The 16,914-nt window shown below is 36.1% G+C and overlaps 1 protein-coding gene across 6 annotated transcripts in view; it reads right to left on the reverse strand.

The window, feature by feature from the left end:
- LOC121016760 (protocadherin gamma-C4) overlaps nucleotides 1-16,914 on the reverse strand; it is a 99,957-nt gene that overhangs the window by 34,612 nt on the left and 48,431 nt on the right. The window lies entirely within an intron of this gene.

Genomic DNA, 16,914 nt, shown 5'->3' on the forward strand with positions numbered 1-16,914 from the left:
CGGGCCAGGGCCAGATCTCCAGCGTCTTCATTGGCCGACAGCGGCACGCAGAGTCCCAGCCAATAACTGCACGAAGAATGCGCTAGCGCCGGGCTCTCTGAGCGGGACAAACGCTACCGCCAGGAACTTCACTTTCCTTTTGCTTCTTTCCTGAGTTTAGGGCCAAAGGGCCTTGGCAGTTATCTGTACATCGGCAACCTACCCTGACCTGAAAAGCCAAATGCAGAGCCATGAAGATGGCTGTTTTGTAGGTTTTCAAACCAAACCAAGGCCTATTACACATTTTTTTAAACCGCTGTCTGTAATCGCAAGAAGAGAGGGTCAAACAAACCCAGAATGACACAACACCGTCTGGAAAAACACAAATATGGTTTGTTGGAGGGCTGCATAGAGCCTATCCAGTTGGACTTGATATGTAAGGGAGCATTTATCATTTCTGTGGAAATGTTAATAATTTCAGCGTTCTCTCTTACCAAATGAGACTGTACAATTCTCTGTTTCTCAGTAAAGAGAATCAATAGGAACCACTATCTGGTTTAACAGTTTTATGTAATTCAAAATTTAGATTTCTTTTAAAACTGGATGTTGTTTAGTTCTCATTTCTTAAAAACCAGGGAGCAATGTGACAACTCCCTATCCCATCTTTCCTAACAAACATAATCTCAATCATAAAGCATAATTTCAAATGCTTCCCTTTACATGGCCAATCCACTTCCCAAGATCTTGTATTAATATGCCACAAAGAGAAGTTGCATTGCTAAAGAAGGATAATACCCATTCCCCCCTCAAAAAGAAAAAAATCTAGGCCTGTTTATCACCTGGGACCTTTATAAAATGACTAAGATATAGCAGCAACGCTCCATAAACTCTTTCGAGAAATACACAGCCTTTAACCCAAAAAATAAAGAGCCTTGAAGAGTTTTCTACATTTAGGATTAAAACTCATGAAACAAACCAAATAGCACTTATTAGGATAATGAGTAAGAGATCAGGTATGAAATAAGTCAGAGCTAACACATCCCTGGGCAAGAAACTACCCTAAAAGTGTTTCTGAGTTCCCACCCTATTAAATGAATATGGCAGGTAAAATGTCTGGCATACAGTAAGCCCAAATTACTGATCCAAATTACCCCATTAAATACGAGATGCCAAGTTTTAGAGTCTCATACTGTTTCTGTATACTTGTCTTGGACATCACTTTGAGTGCATATAAACCTTTCTGAAGTGTAACTGAACCTTGAAAGGGATAGGCAGACATATTAGACAGGTAGATAAGAAGTATACAGTATAGAGGGTATTTACTGAAGAGATAAAAACCATATTTGACCTGATTCTCCATGTCCTCAAAACTTTCTCTCTTAAAACCCTTAGTTTTAAATAGTTTTACAACAGATCAGACCACTAAGAAGGTTGACAGGCATTCAAAGACAGAATATATTCCATAGAATATATTTAGAAGACAGAATATGGCCTAGTCACTTGCTACTCAAGTATAAGCCAAGAACCAATGGCATAGGCATCACCTAGGAGCTTGTTAGAAATGCAGAAACGCAGAAATTCTCTACCTTGACTAAATTATAATTTAACAAAATACCTGTGTGATTTGAATGTGCCTTAGGGTTTGAGAAACACTGATTTGCAGTTTCTTCAGAGATAGACTGATTTACCAATCATTTTTCTCATTCACAATAACTTAATTACAACATGGCTTTTGAAAACTGGTTTTTAAAAGTTGAAATGGTTTTCCCATTTATAATAAGGCCCATAGTTAATTCTTAAGATTTCTTCAGAAGCCAGCAGAATCCTCTTGGATCCATGCTCCACAGTGGCCAAAAGATCTTCTTACAATTTTAATTAGATGATACAATTATCCAGCTGAAAACTCCTCAGCAGCATCTCACTACTCTTGAAATAAAATTCCAAATCCTTTGCACAGTATCCAAATTCTCATGCCTTCTCCTTCTCTAAATACTCCATTATATAATATAGTCATCAGCCAAGCTTTTTTGTGCCCCCAGGCTTTTAGAAAGACTACTCCTCTCTTAGGAAAGCTGCTTACCCTTCCCTCCCTTTGCTTCGCTAATTTCTACAACTCTTTCAGGACTCACTTTAAATGTTATTTCACAATAGAGGTCTTCCATTAGACCCCAGTTAAAACCAGGATTCTTTGTTATGTGCTCTAAGAGCACCTTATATTTTCCTTTGTTGAGTCTAGCACAATTTAATATTTTAGAATTATGTTTTGTTTAAGTATAATGTCTGCTTCTTCCACTACAGAAGAAGCTGTAGGAGGTCAGAGACTATGTCTGTTTTGATGATCATTTATATCCCTGGCACCTTGCACAGTAGGCACTTAAATGCTTCCCCCTCCCCCCCCCCCGCTTTATTAAAGTATAATTGATAAATATAATTGTGTAAGTTTAAGGTGTAAACATGATAATTTACTATATTGTGAAATAATTAGCACAATATAGTTAACATATCCATTACCCCTGTTTATTACCGTTGTACGTGTGTGTGTCCACATATGTGGTGAGAATGATTAAGATATCCTCTGTCAGCAAATTTCAAGAATATACTACAGTACTGTTAACTAGAGTCACCTTTCTGTATACTAGAGTCCTAGAACATATTCATCTTTAAGTGAAAGTTTGTACCTTTTGACCAAATCTCTCTACATTTAATGCTTATTAATATAGCAATCTTCGGGGCGCCTGGGTGGCTCAGTCGGTTAAGCGTCCGACTCCAGCTCAGGTCATGATCTCATGGTCCGTGAGTTCGAGCCCCGTGTCGGGCTCTGTGCTGACAGCTCAGAGCCTGGAGCCTGCTTCAGATTCTGTGTCTCCCTCTCTCTCTGACCCTCCCCCGTTCATGCTCTCTCTCTGTCTCAAAAATAAACATTAAAAAATATATATAGCAATCTTCATGCCAATGGCCTACTAATCATGAAATGCACCAAGGATTACATATGGTCAATTATATGCATGCACTTTCCCTAGAAGTAAGCATTTTTGGAAGATACAGTCACTCTTTCAAGCTACCAGTGGGCCTAATGAAACTATTTGGTAACCTAATGACTTGAATAATTTGCTAAAGAGCCAAATAAGGTGTGGTAATACAACTCACGCAAGAAAAAAAAAACAAACAGGATGCCTTGCTGTGCCACCTATATTAAGGGGAAATGAAAGCAGCAGTGTTAAAGGGTCAACACAATTTTCCAGTCTCTTTCCTCTTTCCTTTCTGTTCTATAATTTCAAGAGAGCCTCTGATCAATGAGATACAACAAAAATAATTTTAAAATAGAAAGTGATTATGTTATAGTTGTCAAGAGTGAAGCCTTCGTGTCAAAAATACTTGAGTTCCAATACTGGATATTACACTTAGTAACTATGTAACCATGAAGCTCTTATTTTTCACTTCTCTTTCAGTTTGTTTATCTGTAAAATGGGAATAATAACAGCACTCCTTGACATAACCACAGGCATCTCAATCTGTTAATATTTTAACAGCTTTATATTTACCATAGCGTTCATCTAGACATCTAGATCATCTAGACAATGATTTTCAGTAATTTATAGTTATGCAACCAACATCACAATCCAGTTTTAGTATATTCCCATCACCCCCAAATGCCCTAATCCTGTCTGCAATCAATTCTTGCTCCTACTCCCAGCCTCAGGCAACCAATGACTCAAAAATTCCCAAGTCAGGGCACCTGGGTGTGTAGAGCATGCAATTCTTGATCTTGGAGGTGTGAGCTTCAGCCCATGTTGGGTGCAGAAATTACTTGAAAATAAGATCTTTAAAAAAAAAAATTCCCAAGTCATTCTTAACATCTTTTTCTACATTCCCACATTAATTACCAGTACATGCCAATGTTTACTACTTCCAAAATGTATATCAAATTACTTTCCCTTTCTACTGCCACTACCTGAGTCAAATACCTTAAATATCATTATGATTGGCTCCTTAATTTTTAAGGCCAATGAAAAATGAAATGTGAGCTTCCTTATTTAAAACTTAAGAATGGCAAGATGGTAAGAGCAGAGAATTAGCCCAAATGCAGGGCCCTCCTAAAAAGGGGACCCATGTGATCGCACAGATTACACGCTCATGAAGCTGCCCTTGCCTGGCACAGAGGAAGGTCTCCATAAATATGTCCTAATATCATTTTTAAATACTGGGTAACTACCTAATATTATTCATTCTCAGAGGATCAGTAATATCAGAAAATCTTGCTCATGAAACTGTTAAAAAATGTATTACCCCCTTAAAATTCTAAATATCATCTAGTAATCTTTCAATTTAATGTCATTTGACTATTTGAAGAACATTCTGAGGTCAAAGGTCAAAAGTCAAATTAAGGGAGCATGTGAAGAGAACTGGTATAAAAACAGATAACCGATAGGTTAATCAAACATGTATCATAATTTAGACAGGTGGGTGATTCAAGGACTTGGTGAATAAGCTGAAGAGTTTAGCCTTAATATTTATCTCAAGTTTATTTATGTGAAAAAATATTTTGCATACTTTGATTTGAAAAACATCTATAAATCTTAAGTTTTATAAAACCTCCATTCTATCTCCCCTCACACAAGAAGAAATTATCTCGCCAAAGTATTTTAAAACTACAATGATAATCAGTGATTTTTGAGATCAAAAGTTTAAGAAAAAAAGATTTACCTCTTTTCCCATTTGAGTGCTATTCTCTTCTAGTCTTGATTGCATTAGTACTCTTATTGTTTAATAGATCATAAACTCAAACGTGCCAGGAAACTACCCGCAAAAATTATCAATAGCCCGCTTGAAAATCTTCCAAGACACCTAAATTCTCCTTAGAATCTGTTCAATTTTTCCCCAGCACACTATTACATTTTTACCTAAATTATTATCAGTTCTCAACAAATGGGTAGCCTTGTGTGATTGAGCTGTTTTTTTCTAAATGAAGTAATTTGCTTCAAAATATATTAACTTTGAGTGAGAAAGAAGTGTGGCTTTCTGATCTTTAAGCCTTCTATCAATACAGAAGTTTAGTATACAATAAAGATACTATCTCAAAATACTGAGACAAAGATGAAGGTTTTTTTAAAAACACTTATTTTATTTTTGAGAGAGAGAGAGAATGTGAGCAGGGAAGGGACAGACAGAGTAGGAGACACAGAATCCAAAGCAGGTTCCAGTCTCCGAGCTGTCAGCACAGAGCCCAATGCGAGGCTCGAACTCACGAACGGTGAGATCATGACACGAGCTGAAGTCAGATGCCCAACGGACTAAGCCACCCAGGTGCCCCAAAGATGAAAGTGTTTAATAAACAGTACTGAGACAACTGGACGGCCGTTTGGAAAAAAAAAAAAAAATTAGATCCATTACTCAGCACACACAAGAATAAAACCCATACAGATCAGGAATCTAAATGTAAAAACCAAAAAATCATACAAGTATTAAAAGAAAATGGATGAATTTTCTATAACCTCAGTGTGGGGCAAGGGTTTCTAACTATGACTCAAAACCTAAATGCAATTTAAGAAAAGACTAATTAATTTCATTACATAAAAATAAAAAGGAAAAAAGACTGCAATGCAAAAAATACCCTAGACAAAACTGAAAGGCAAATGACATACTGGGAAAAAAATATTTGTAACATATCTTGGGCAAAAGGCTAATATCTCTAAATATATAAATAACTTTAAAATTTTAGGACAAGACACTAAAAAATCATACAGAAAAATGAACATAAGACATGAACAATTTTTAAAAGAGATAAACAGGCTCTTAAACATGTAAAAAGGGGCATGTGGGTGGCTCAGTGGGTTGGGCATCCGACTCTTGGTTTCAAGTCAGGTCATGATCTCACAGTTCATGAGTTTGAGCCCTGCGTCAGGCTCTGTGCTGACAGTGTGAAGTCTGCTTGGGATTCTCTGTCTCCCTCTCTCTCTGCCCCTCCCTCTCAAAACCCACTCCCTCTCCCTCTCTCAAAAATAAATAAAACTTTTGTAAAAATGTGAAAAGATCCTTAAATTCAATCAGAATGAAACTCTAATCAAAACTACTCTGAGATGTTTTAAATGATCAGATTGGCAAAAATTAAAAATCTTGATGACATACTCTGTTGTGGAGGTTGTGGGAAAATAAGCATCCTCATCTACTGGTAGGAAAGCAAAAGAGTACAACCTATATGGAGGAAAACAGTTATATCTAACAAACCTACATATGCATTTACCCTATGGCCCAGTAATCACACTTTTAGAAATTTACCCTGAATATACACTTTAAAAATTCTTAAAAAACATATGTACCAGATTATTCATTACAGCATTATTTTTAAATAATTTGTAAATGCAAAGAGATTAGAAACTACCTAAACTGCATACTAGAGATTGGCTGAACATACTATGATATGTACACATATAATGGAGTTTTAGAAAACTATAAAAAATGACCTCTACAAATTCATATAGAATGATTTACAGGATACAGCATGTTAGTACAAAAACCAAAGTGAAAATTTTTGTTTCTGATCATGTGAAACTAGCCATATCATTATAAAAAACTTAGACACTGATGAAAATATGTGGAAAAATGCTTTCAGACAGTGGCTTAAAAGAAGTGGAAGACTAAGAGAAAGGAAACAAATAAGTTGAATCCTAGGATCTCTCATGATTTTCCTGGAGGCAATTTTCAGACCATGGGGCAAAAAAGGGGAAATCCAAGAATAATATAGTGATCTTGCTGAGTTGAGGAATAAAAATTAGCATTTAGGAAGACTGAGGAAGCTAAAAATTGTGGAACAGAGAATGGAGCTATGTAAAGAATTCCAGAAGTCTGGATAAGGATCCCGTGAGTCTCTGGATGAACTATAATCTGAGCGTATACAGAATGACAATTATCCTGAAGCTGAGCAAAGAACAAGCGACCTATTAGCTGAAATTTTTCTGGAGCTCACATAGGGATGGGAAATATTTGGATTCCATTCATCCAGAATATAAAAATCTTGACAAACACTCCAAAAAAGATCGCGACTTAGTAGTAGGGCTAATTAGCCCAATGCAAAGGTTTTTATAAATCTTTTCTAACAAAATTTTAAAACAAGCCTTGGAAAGATCAACCAGACCTGCAGATAACTTAACTGCCTTCCAAAAAACAAATTTCAATACTTTTTTAAAGTAGCATTTTATTTTTTTAAGTTTGTTTCTTTATTTATTTTGAGAGAGAAGAGAGTGTGCGTAAGTGCACAAGCAGGGGAGGGATAGAGAAAGAGGAAGAGAGAGTATCCCAAGCAGGCTCCATGCTGTCATCGTGGATTCCAACTCAGGGCTTGATCGCATGAACCATAAGATCATGATTTCAGCTAAAACCAAGAGCTGGATGCTTAACCAACTGAGTCACCCAGGCACACCACATTTCAATACTTTTTAAAGAAAAACAACAAAACACACTCAACAATGTAGCATTTACAAAGTCTGCCATCCAATAAAAACATTACTAGGTATGCAAACAATAAGCAAACTGTGACTTAAAACCAGGAAGAAAATCATCACTAGAAATGACAAAAGTAATTAAATTAGCAGACAATTAACTTAAAAAGCTACTGTAAATGCTCTCAAGGATTTAAAGGAAAACATGAAGCTACTGAGAAAAATGGAGAGAAATGAAAAAATGAAATGAAATTTCTGAAAGTGAAAAATACGAATATGAAATGAAAACTTCACTAGATGGGATTAACAGCAGCCTAGACATAAAGAAGATCAATGAACTTGAAAACATAGCAAAACAAACTGAAAATAATGAACAAATAGAAACACAGCTTCAGCAACCTGTGGGAAAATGTCAACTGGTCTAACACAAGTAAAACTGAAGTTTTATAATTGTGTATGTGTGTGTAATAATATTTGAATACAGCCCAAAACCTTCTAAATTTAAAGAAAACTATACATTGACAGACTCAAGAAGCTCAATGAGTCCCAAGAAGGATAAAACACCAAGAAAAATACACTAAGGTCATCATTATCAAATTTCTGAAAATCATAAATAAAAAGAAAAATTTAGAAGCAGCCAGAGGGGGAAAAAAACAGTAAAAACAAAGCAACAAAAATGACTGTAGACTTATTAGAAACTAAAAGAAAACTGTCAGTCTAGAATTCTATATCCAGCAAAAGTATCTTTCAAAAATGAAGGTGAAAGAAAGATCTTTTTCAGACAAACAACAAACAAGAAAATATGTAACCAGAAGATTTATTCTGAAAGTTACAAGAAACATTAAAAAAAGTTCTTCAGTCGGAAGGAAACTGACACCTGATGGAAATTTGGACTACATAAAAAAATAAGTGACACAAAGATAAAAATGTACATTACATATGAAAAACTTTTCTTCTCACTTTCTCGTTTCTTTAAAAAATAATTGATTATAGGGGATCCTGGGTGGCTCAGTCAAACATCCAACTCTTGATTTTGGCTCAGGTCATGACCTCACAGTTCATGAGTTCAAGCCCCACACTGGGCTCTGTGTTGACACTGCAAAGTCGGCTTGGGATTCTCTCTCCCTGCCTCTCTCTCTGCCCTTTCCACATGTTTTCTCTCTCCCTCTCAAAATAAATAAATAAACTTTAAAAAATTGATTATTTAGAAGGCAGGGGTAACCCAAGCTTGTAGGAAAGGCTCGGGGAATCTAGGACACCTACCAGCCAAAATGAAGGTAAAGATACTGAGCCTGAACCCGGAAACTATGTCCACAAAACCAAGCCAGACTTACAAAGAATTCCAAGAAACTATGATCCTACCTTATGTCCTTTTGAGATCCCGCGAGAGTATGTATGGAATTAAACTGAAAATCAGTAACAGAAAGCAGGAAAATCTCCAAACACTTGGAAATAAAACAACACAGTTCTAAGTAATCCATGGGTCAACAAGTCATGAAGGAAATTTAACAATATACTGAACTGAACAAAAATGAAAATACGCTTATCAAAATTTGTGGGATGCAACTAAAGCAGTTCTGACAGGGAAATGTATAGCACTAAAGATAAAAGTTTTCAAATCAATAAACTATGTTCCTACCTCAAGAAACTAGAAAAAAGGAGCAAAGTAAAAAATTTTTGCAAAATTTTTGCTTTGCAAAAGCAAGCAGAAGCAAAGAAATTTTAATAAATACAAGGCCATATATCAATGAAATTGAACTCCTAGATATACACCTAGGAGAAATTAAAAGATATATTCATACAAATACTTGCAGCAAATGTTCATCGTTTTTCTTAATAGTCAAAAACTGGAAAAAACTCAAATGTCTATCAATGGACACCTATATAAACAAAATATGGTGTAGCCATACAACAACATACTATTCAACAGTAAAAGCAATTAAGGGCTGATACATGCTACATGGATGAATGTCAGCAACACTGTGCCAAGTGAAAGAAGCCAACATAAAAACTACATATTGTCTAACTATATTTATGTGAAATTTCTACAAAAGAAAAAAACTATAGAGACTGAAAATTGGCCAATGGTTGCCTGGGGCTGCGGATGGAAACTTACTGTAAACAGACACCAAGGAAATCTTTGGGATGAAGACAATGTTCTAAAACTGGATACTGGGGATGGTTGCACAACTGAATAAATTTATTAAGACTTGTCTAACTCCACCTGAAAATGGGTTAAGTTCATTATACATAAATTATACCCCAATTTAACTATTTAAAAAGATATATAAATCAGTAAAACAAAAAATAAAAATAGAAAAAAATCAATGTCACTAAAAGGTAGTGCTTTGAAAACTAATAAAATTAGTAAATCAATAAACTGACAAACTCTAACAATATGGACAATCCTATATCTACAGTGAAACAGAGTATCACTACAGACCCCACACACATTAAAAGGAATATAAGGGAATATTATGAACAACTGTATGCATGTAAAAGGAATATAAGGCAATATTATGAACAACTGTATGCGTGTAAATGCAACAACTTATTTTTCATTTATCTATTTATTTATGAAAGAGGCAGAAAGAGGCAGAGAGAGACAGAGACACAGAGAGAGAGACAATATCCCTGGCAGGATTCATGCTCATGCAGCCTGACATAGAGCTCGATCCCACAACCCTGGGATCACAATATGAACCAAAATCAAGAGTCAGATGCTTAAGTGACTGAGCCACCCAGGCACCCCTAAACTCAACAATTTAAATAAAATGGACCAATTGCTACAAACAAAATGCTAAAAACAAAAGTCACTAGAATACTCACCCAATATGAAATGGATAATCTAAATAGTCCTATAGCTAGCAGACAAATTGAATACATAGTTTAAAAATTCCCCAAGAGAAATCTCCAGGTCCAGATGGTTTCACTGGAGAATTCTTTCAAATTTTTATATATTTTTTTTCAAAGTTTATTTATTTTTGGGACAGAGAGAGACAGAGCATGAACGGGCGAGGGGCAGAGAGAGAGGGAGACACAGAATCGGAAACAGGCTCCAGGCTCTGAGCCATCAGCCCAGAGCCCGACGCGGGGCTCGAACTCATGGACCGCGAGATCGTGACCTGGCTGAAGTCAGACGCTTAACCGACTGCACCACCCAGGCGCCCCCCTTTTTTTTTTTTAATTTTTTTTTCTTTCAAATTTTTAAAGAAAAGCTAACACCAATTCTACACAATCTATTTCAGAAAATAGAAGAGGAGAAGACCCTTTCTAATTCATTTTATGAAGCCAATTTTGCTGATGTCAAAGCTAGACAAAGGCAGCACACAAAAAAACTACAAATCAATATCCCACATAAATATAAATACAAAATCCTGAATGAAATATTAGTAAATGGACTTCAGCAACATGTAAAAAGAAGTATACACCATAACCAAGTGGAGCTTATTCCAGGGATGCAAGACTATTCACTATTTGAAAAATAATTAATATTATTCACCCTATCAACAAGCTAAAGAAGAAAAATTATGCAATCATATACAATGGTACAGAAAAAGGATGAAAAAAAATTCAACATCTATTCATTATTTTTTTAAAAACTCAGATTTAAAAAAAAAAAGGGGGGGCGCCTGGGTGGCGCAGTCGGTTAAGCGTCCGACTTCAGCCAGGTCACGATCTTGCGGTCCGTGAGTTCGAGCCCCGCGTCAGGCTCTGGGCTGATGGCTCAGAGCCTGGAGCCTGTTTCCGATTCTGTGTCTCCCTCTCTCTCTGCCCCTCCCCCATTCATGCTCTGTCTCTCTCTGTCCCAAAAATAAATAAATGTTGAAAAAAAAATTTTTTAATAAAAATAAAAATAAAAAAATAAAAAACTCAGAAAACGAGGAACAGAGGAGATCTTCCTCAGCTTAACAGAAAGAATCCACACAAACCTACAGTAAACATGATACTTAAGAGTGAAAGATTAAATTCCCCCCCTTATATCAAGAACAAAGCAAAGATGCCTACTCTCACTATTATTAATTTTTTTTTTACATGTATTTATTTTTGCGAGACAGAGCACAAGCAGAGGAGGGGCAGAGACAGGAGACACAGAATCTGAAGCAGGCTCCAGGCTCAGAGCAAGCATTCAGCACAGAGCCCAATGCAGGGCTCAAACCCACAAATTGTGAGATCATGACCTGAGCCGAAGTCTGACACTTAACCAACTGAGCCACCCAGGCGCCCCTCACTATTCTTAGTCAATATAATACTAGAAGTTCCAGCCAGTTGCAGTAAGGCAAGAAAATACAAAGAAAAGACATACAGATTAAAAGGAAGAAATAATAATATCCCTATCGCAGATGGCACATTGTTTACAAAGAAAATCCCAAAGAATCTATTATTAAAAAACTCCCAGAACTACTAAGTGACTTTAGTAAGGTCATAGGATACAAGGTCAACATATCAAAATCTACTTCTAAATACTATGATTGAACATGTAGAAATTGAAATTACAAATTCAATACATGGGAATGCAAGCTGGTGCAGCCACTCTGGAAACAGTATGGAGGTTCCTCAAAAAACTCAAAATAGAACTACCCTACAACCCAGCAATTGCACTATTAGGCATTTATCCATGGGATACAGCTGTTCTGTTTCAAAGGGACACATGCACCCCCATGTTTATAACAGCACTATCAGCAATAGCCAAAGCATGGAAAGAGACCAAATGTCCATCGATGGATAAATGGATAAAGAAGATGTGGTGTGTATATATACAATGGAGTATTACTCAGCAATCAAAAAGAGTGAAATCTTGCCATTTGCAACTATGTGGATGGAACTGAAGGGTATTATGCTAAGTGAAATTAGTCAGAGAAAGACAAAAATCATATTACTTCACTCATATGAGGACTTTAAGAGACAAAACAGATGAACCTAAGGGAAGGGAAACAAAAATAATATAAAAACAGGGAGGGGGACAAAACAGAAGAGACTCATAAATATGGAGAACTGAGGGTTACTGGAGGGGTTGTGGGAGGGGGGATGGGCTAAAAGGGCAAGGGGCACTAAGGAACCTACTCCTGAAATCATTGTTGCACTATATGCTAACTAATTTGGATGTAAATTTTAAAAAATAAAAAATAAAATTAAAAAAAACTCAACACAATTTCCAATTATTCAAAAAATGGAATTCTTAGGTATAACTAACAAAATATGCATAGAACTTACAGAATGAAACTTTAAAAATGCTGATAAAAGAAATAAAAGAATATTTAACTTAATGGGGAGACCAACCTAATATTCATGGTTCAGAAGACTCAACATACTAAAGATATCAACTCCTCCCTACCTCCACTTTGATCTCTAGATTTAACACAATTCCTCAAAATATGAACTAGATGTTTTCTGTACTACTGACAAGTTTATTCTAAAATAAACATATAGTGGCGCCTGGGTGGCTCAGTCAGTTAAGCGTCTGACTCTTGATTTTTGGCTCAGGTCATAATCTCACAGTTCGTGAGTTCAAGGCCCATGCTGGGCTCTGCACTGATGGTGCAGAGCCTGCTTGAGATTCTCTTCCTCTCTCTCTCTGTCTCTCTGCCCCTCCTCTGATCGCACTCTCTCTCTCTTTCTCTCAAAATAAACACTAAAAAAATTACAAAAATAATAAAACTACATATATAGGGGTGCCGGGGCGGCTCAATCGGTTAAGTGTCTGACTCTTAACATTGGTTCAGTCATGATCCCAGGGTTGTAAAATCAAGTCCCATGTCAGGCTCTACACTGAGCGTGGAGCCTGCGTGAGATATTCTCTCTCTCTCTCTCTCTCTCTCTCTCTCTCTTTCTCTACCCCACTACCCTCTAAAAATTAAAACAAAAAACACTTTTAGTTAAAAAAAATACATAATGAGATAGTAAAACATACCCACTAGAATGGCTAAAATTAAAAAGTTTAACAGGAAGCATTGGGGAGAACATGGAGTAAGCAGAGCTGTCATACAATGCCGATGAGAATGTAAAGTACGACCTCTTTGAAAAATAGTTTTGTAGCTTCTTATAAAGCTAAATATAGATTTCCCGTGTTATATGATCAAGCAATTGTACTTTTAGGCATTTACCTGAGAAACTAAAAATATGCCCACAAAAATTTTTACATAAATGTTCACATCATCTTAATTAAGAATAACATCAGGGTGCCTGGCTGGCTCAATCAGTTAACCATCGGACTTCGGCTCCTGTCATGATCTCACGGTTTGCGAGTTTGAGCTTCGCACTGGGCTCTATGCTTATGGCTCAGAGCCTGGAGCTTACTTCATATTCTGTGTCTCTGTCTTGCCCCTCCTATGCTCATGCTCTATCTCTCTCTCAAAGATAAATTAACATAAAAAAAATTTTTAAAGAATAACACCAAACTGGGAACTCAAATGTCCATTAACAAGTAACTGTATAAACAAATTGTGATGTATCTATACAATGCATTATCAATCAGCAATTAAAAAAACAAGCTAATGAACACACAACAGTGTGAAGGAATTTCAAAAACATGTAGAAGAAAAAGCAGACACAAAAAAGTACATGTTGTAGGATTCTGTTTAGAAGAAATTCTGGAAAAGACAAAACTAATTTATGGTGACAGGAAGCAGATCAGTGGTTGCCTAGATCCAGTGATGTGGGTAAATGATTGTGAAGGGGCATGAGAAAGCTTTTGGAGGTTATAGAAGTATTGTATAATTTGACTGTATAAATGGTTACACAGGTGTAAACATCTGTTAAAATTCAATGAGCTGTATAATTTTTAAAGGTACATTTTATATATAAATTACGCCACAGTAAATATAAATTATGCCACAGTAAAACTGATTAAAAATTGTTTTAGGGGCACCTGGGTAGCTCAGTTGGTTAAGCGTCTGACTCTCGGCATCAGCTCAGGTAATGATCTCACTGGTTTGTGGGTTTAAACCCAGCATTGGTCTCCGTGTTGACAGTGCAGGACCTGCTGGGGATTCTCTTTCTCTGCTCCTCCCCTGCTCACGTGCTGTCTCAAAATAAAATAAACTTAAAAAATTGTTTTAAAACAAAACGTGAGAAAGTATATATAAGCATTCCTTACTTTGCAGTTGTGCAGGACTGTAAAAAATAACCACTCAAACTGACACTGCAAAGTAATCTTAACAATCAATAGAGGAAATTAGAATTGTTCCGTGACCTTTAAAAAAGTTTTTGGAAACATAAAAACTCCTACAGGGAAGTAAAAAAAATAGTGAAACTAATATTTATTTAATACATTATAATCTGAGACATTAAGAACAGCTGAGAATTACAGGGTTGGCTTTTTCTCATCCTATAATTTATAATACAGAGCAAACATCTTTTCTATGCCTTGGAAAATTGTCAAGACCTTTCCTAAGTTTGGATCAACTTCCAGTATTTTATGTATCCTTGGAGCTTTCAAGGTCATGAAATATCTCCAAGAGTTCCTCTAATGTGAAGGTTTTTTTGCTGGTGTTATTTTTTTCTGGACATTTTCATCCTTTTTGTCACAACCACTTTCCTGACTTATGCCAGTAAGTTCACATTCACAAAGCTCCTTAGGCTACATGTCTAGAGACTCTTGAAGGTAGGAGTGTCGACTTTTCCAGTGTCAGCTATTTATTCTATAATTCCATTTTCTAAGATTTTATTTTTTTAAAGTTTATTTATTTTGAGAGAGAGAGAGAAAGAGAGGGAGAGCACATGCAAATGGGGAAGGAGTAGAGAGAGAGGAGAGAGAGAATCACAAGTAAATTCCATGCTGTCAGCAAGGAGCCCAATGTGGGGCTCTATCCCATAAACCGAGATCTTGACCTGTGCAGAAATCAAACGTTGGATGCTCAACAGACTGAGCCACCCAGGTGCTCCTTAAAGATTTTAAGTAATCTGTACACCCAACATAGGGCTTGAACTCACAACCCCAAAATCAAGAGTCACATGTTTTAATGACCAAGCCAGCCAGAAGCCCCTATAATTCCATTTTTATTCAATTTGAATTTCACTGACTGCATTATCACTTTTGTTTATTTGCTGCACTTTAATTTAGGTGGTCAACTCCCTCTACACATTTTTGTAAAATGTCATGTGGGTTTATCTCTGGGAGACAAGAAGGCAACACAACTACATGCTTTGCTGTCTGTGCATAAACTAAATAACAGTAACCAATCTCTGACAGACAGCCGCTAGGTGATTGGTTACCTATCATGGTGCATATCTGTCATATGCAAAGTAGTCTGTGGACTAAAGGGCTAACACTGACATTTATGCTTGAAGTAATTACTCAGAGAAAATGCCATGGTAACTGAAATTTGAACTGTTTCTATAAGACTGGTATTATTTAAACCATATGTATGTATGTGTATAAACACACACACATATGAGAATGATAAAGAGAATAAAAAGAAAGAATAAAAGAAATGTAGCAAAATATAAATTAACAATAGCTAAGTCTGGATAAAGGGTATATAGTTCTTTGTGCAATTCTTGAAAGCCTTTTGGAAATTTGAAATTATTTCAAAATAGTTAAAAAGAAAACTTGCTGTGAAGGCACCTATCAAAATTACAAACCTATTTACTCTTTGACCAAGCAATTCCACTTGTGGGAATTCATCCCACATATATACTGCACATGCACAAAATAATGTCAGTACAAGACTTTTCACTGCAGTTATTTGTAATACTCAGAGACTGAAAACATCCCAAGAATGAATTTATCTATCAGGAGACTGATAAATAGCACAGTGGAATACCAAGCATCTGTTTAAAAGAAAAATTTTCCTTATGTATTAATATGGAAAGACTTTTAAAGGATACATTGTAGAGTAACGAAATCAAGAAAAAGAACAGTGTATGTTATCTGTTTTGTAAGAAAAGTGGGGAAAATATATATCTAGATTTGCCCCTATCTGTATAAAGAAATGCTTAAAAGAGACCTAAGAAACTAATAAAATGTATGTGGGCAGGAGGAAACAGGGGCAGGAGAGTAGGACAGGAATGGGAATAAGACAATATATACCTAATATGCAACCATTTCATTTTTGAACGATGTAACTGTGTTTCTCATCACAAAATAAGATAAAATTACTAAGATTGAGGTAGATGGCAGAACTATAAGGACTCAAATGAAAAGCTGCCCCTGGAATATTATTAGTTGGGAAAAAGCAAGACGCAGAACAGTATACTTACTATAAAATGATCCCTGTTGTGCAAAAACGCACACCCATTTACATATACCAAAAAAATGCTTGGAAGTATACATAATCAGATATTAACACTACTGGCTTCTTAGAGGTGAGTCTGGAGACAATTGTGGGTGGGCCGAATCTGATGTTTTATTATTTTCTCTCTCTAATTTTTTTAAAAAATTTAATTAAAAAAATTTTTTAATGTTTATTTATTTTTGAGAGAGCGAGAGACAGCAAACAGGGAAGAGGCAGAGAGAGGGAGACAGAGATTCCCAAGCAGGCTCTGTGCTGTCAGTGCA

Source organism: Herpailurus yagouaroundi, unplaced genomic scaffold, assembly GCF_014898765.1.
Source record: "Herpailurus yagouaroundi ecotype Mexico unplaced genomic scaffold, PumYag 29, whole genome shotgun sequence".
In the NCBI taxonomy this organism is placed as follows: domain Eukaryota; kingdom Metazoa; phylum Chordata; class Mammalia; order Carnivora; family Felidae; genus Herpailurus; species Herpailurus yagouaroundi.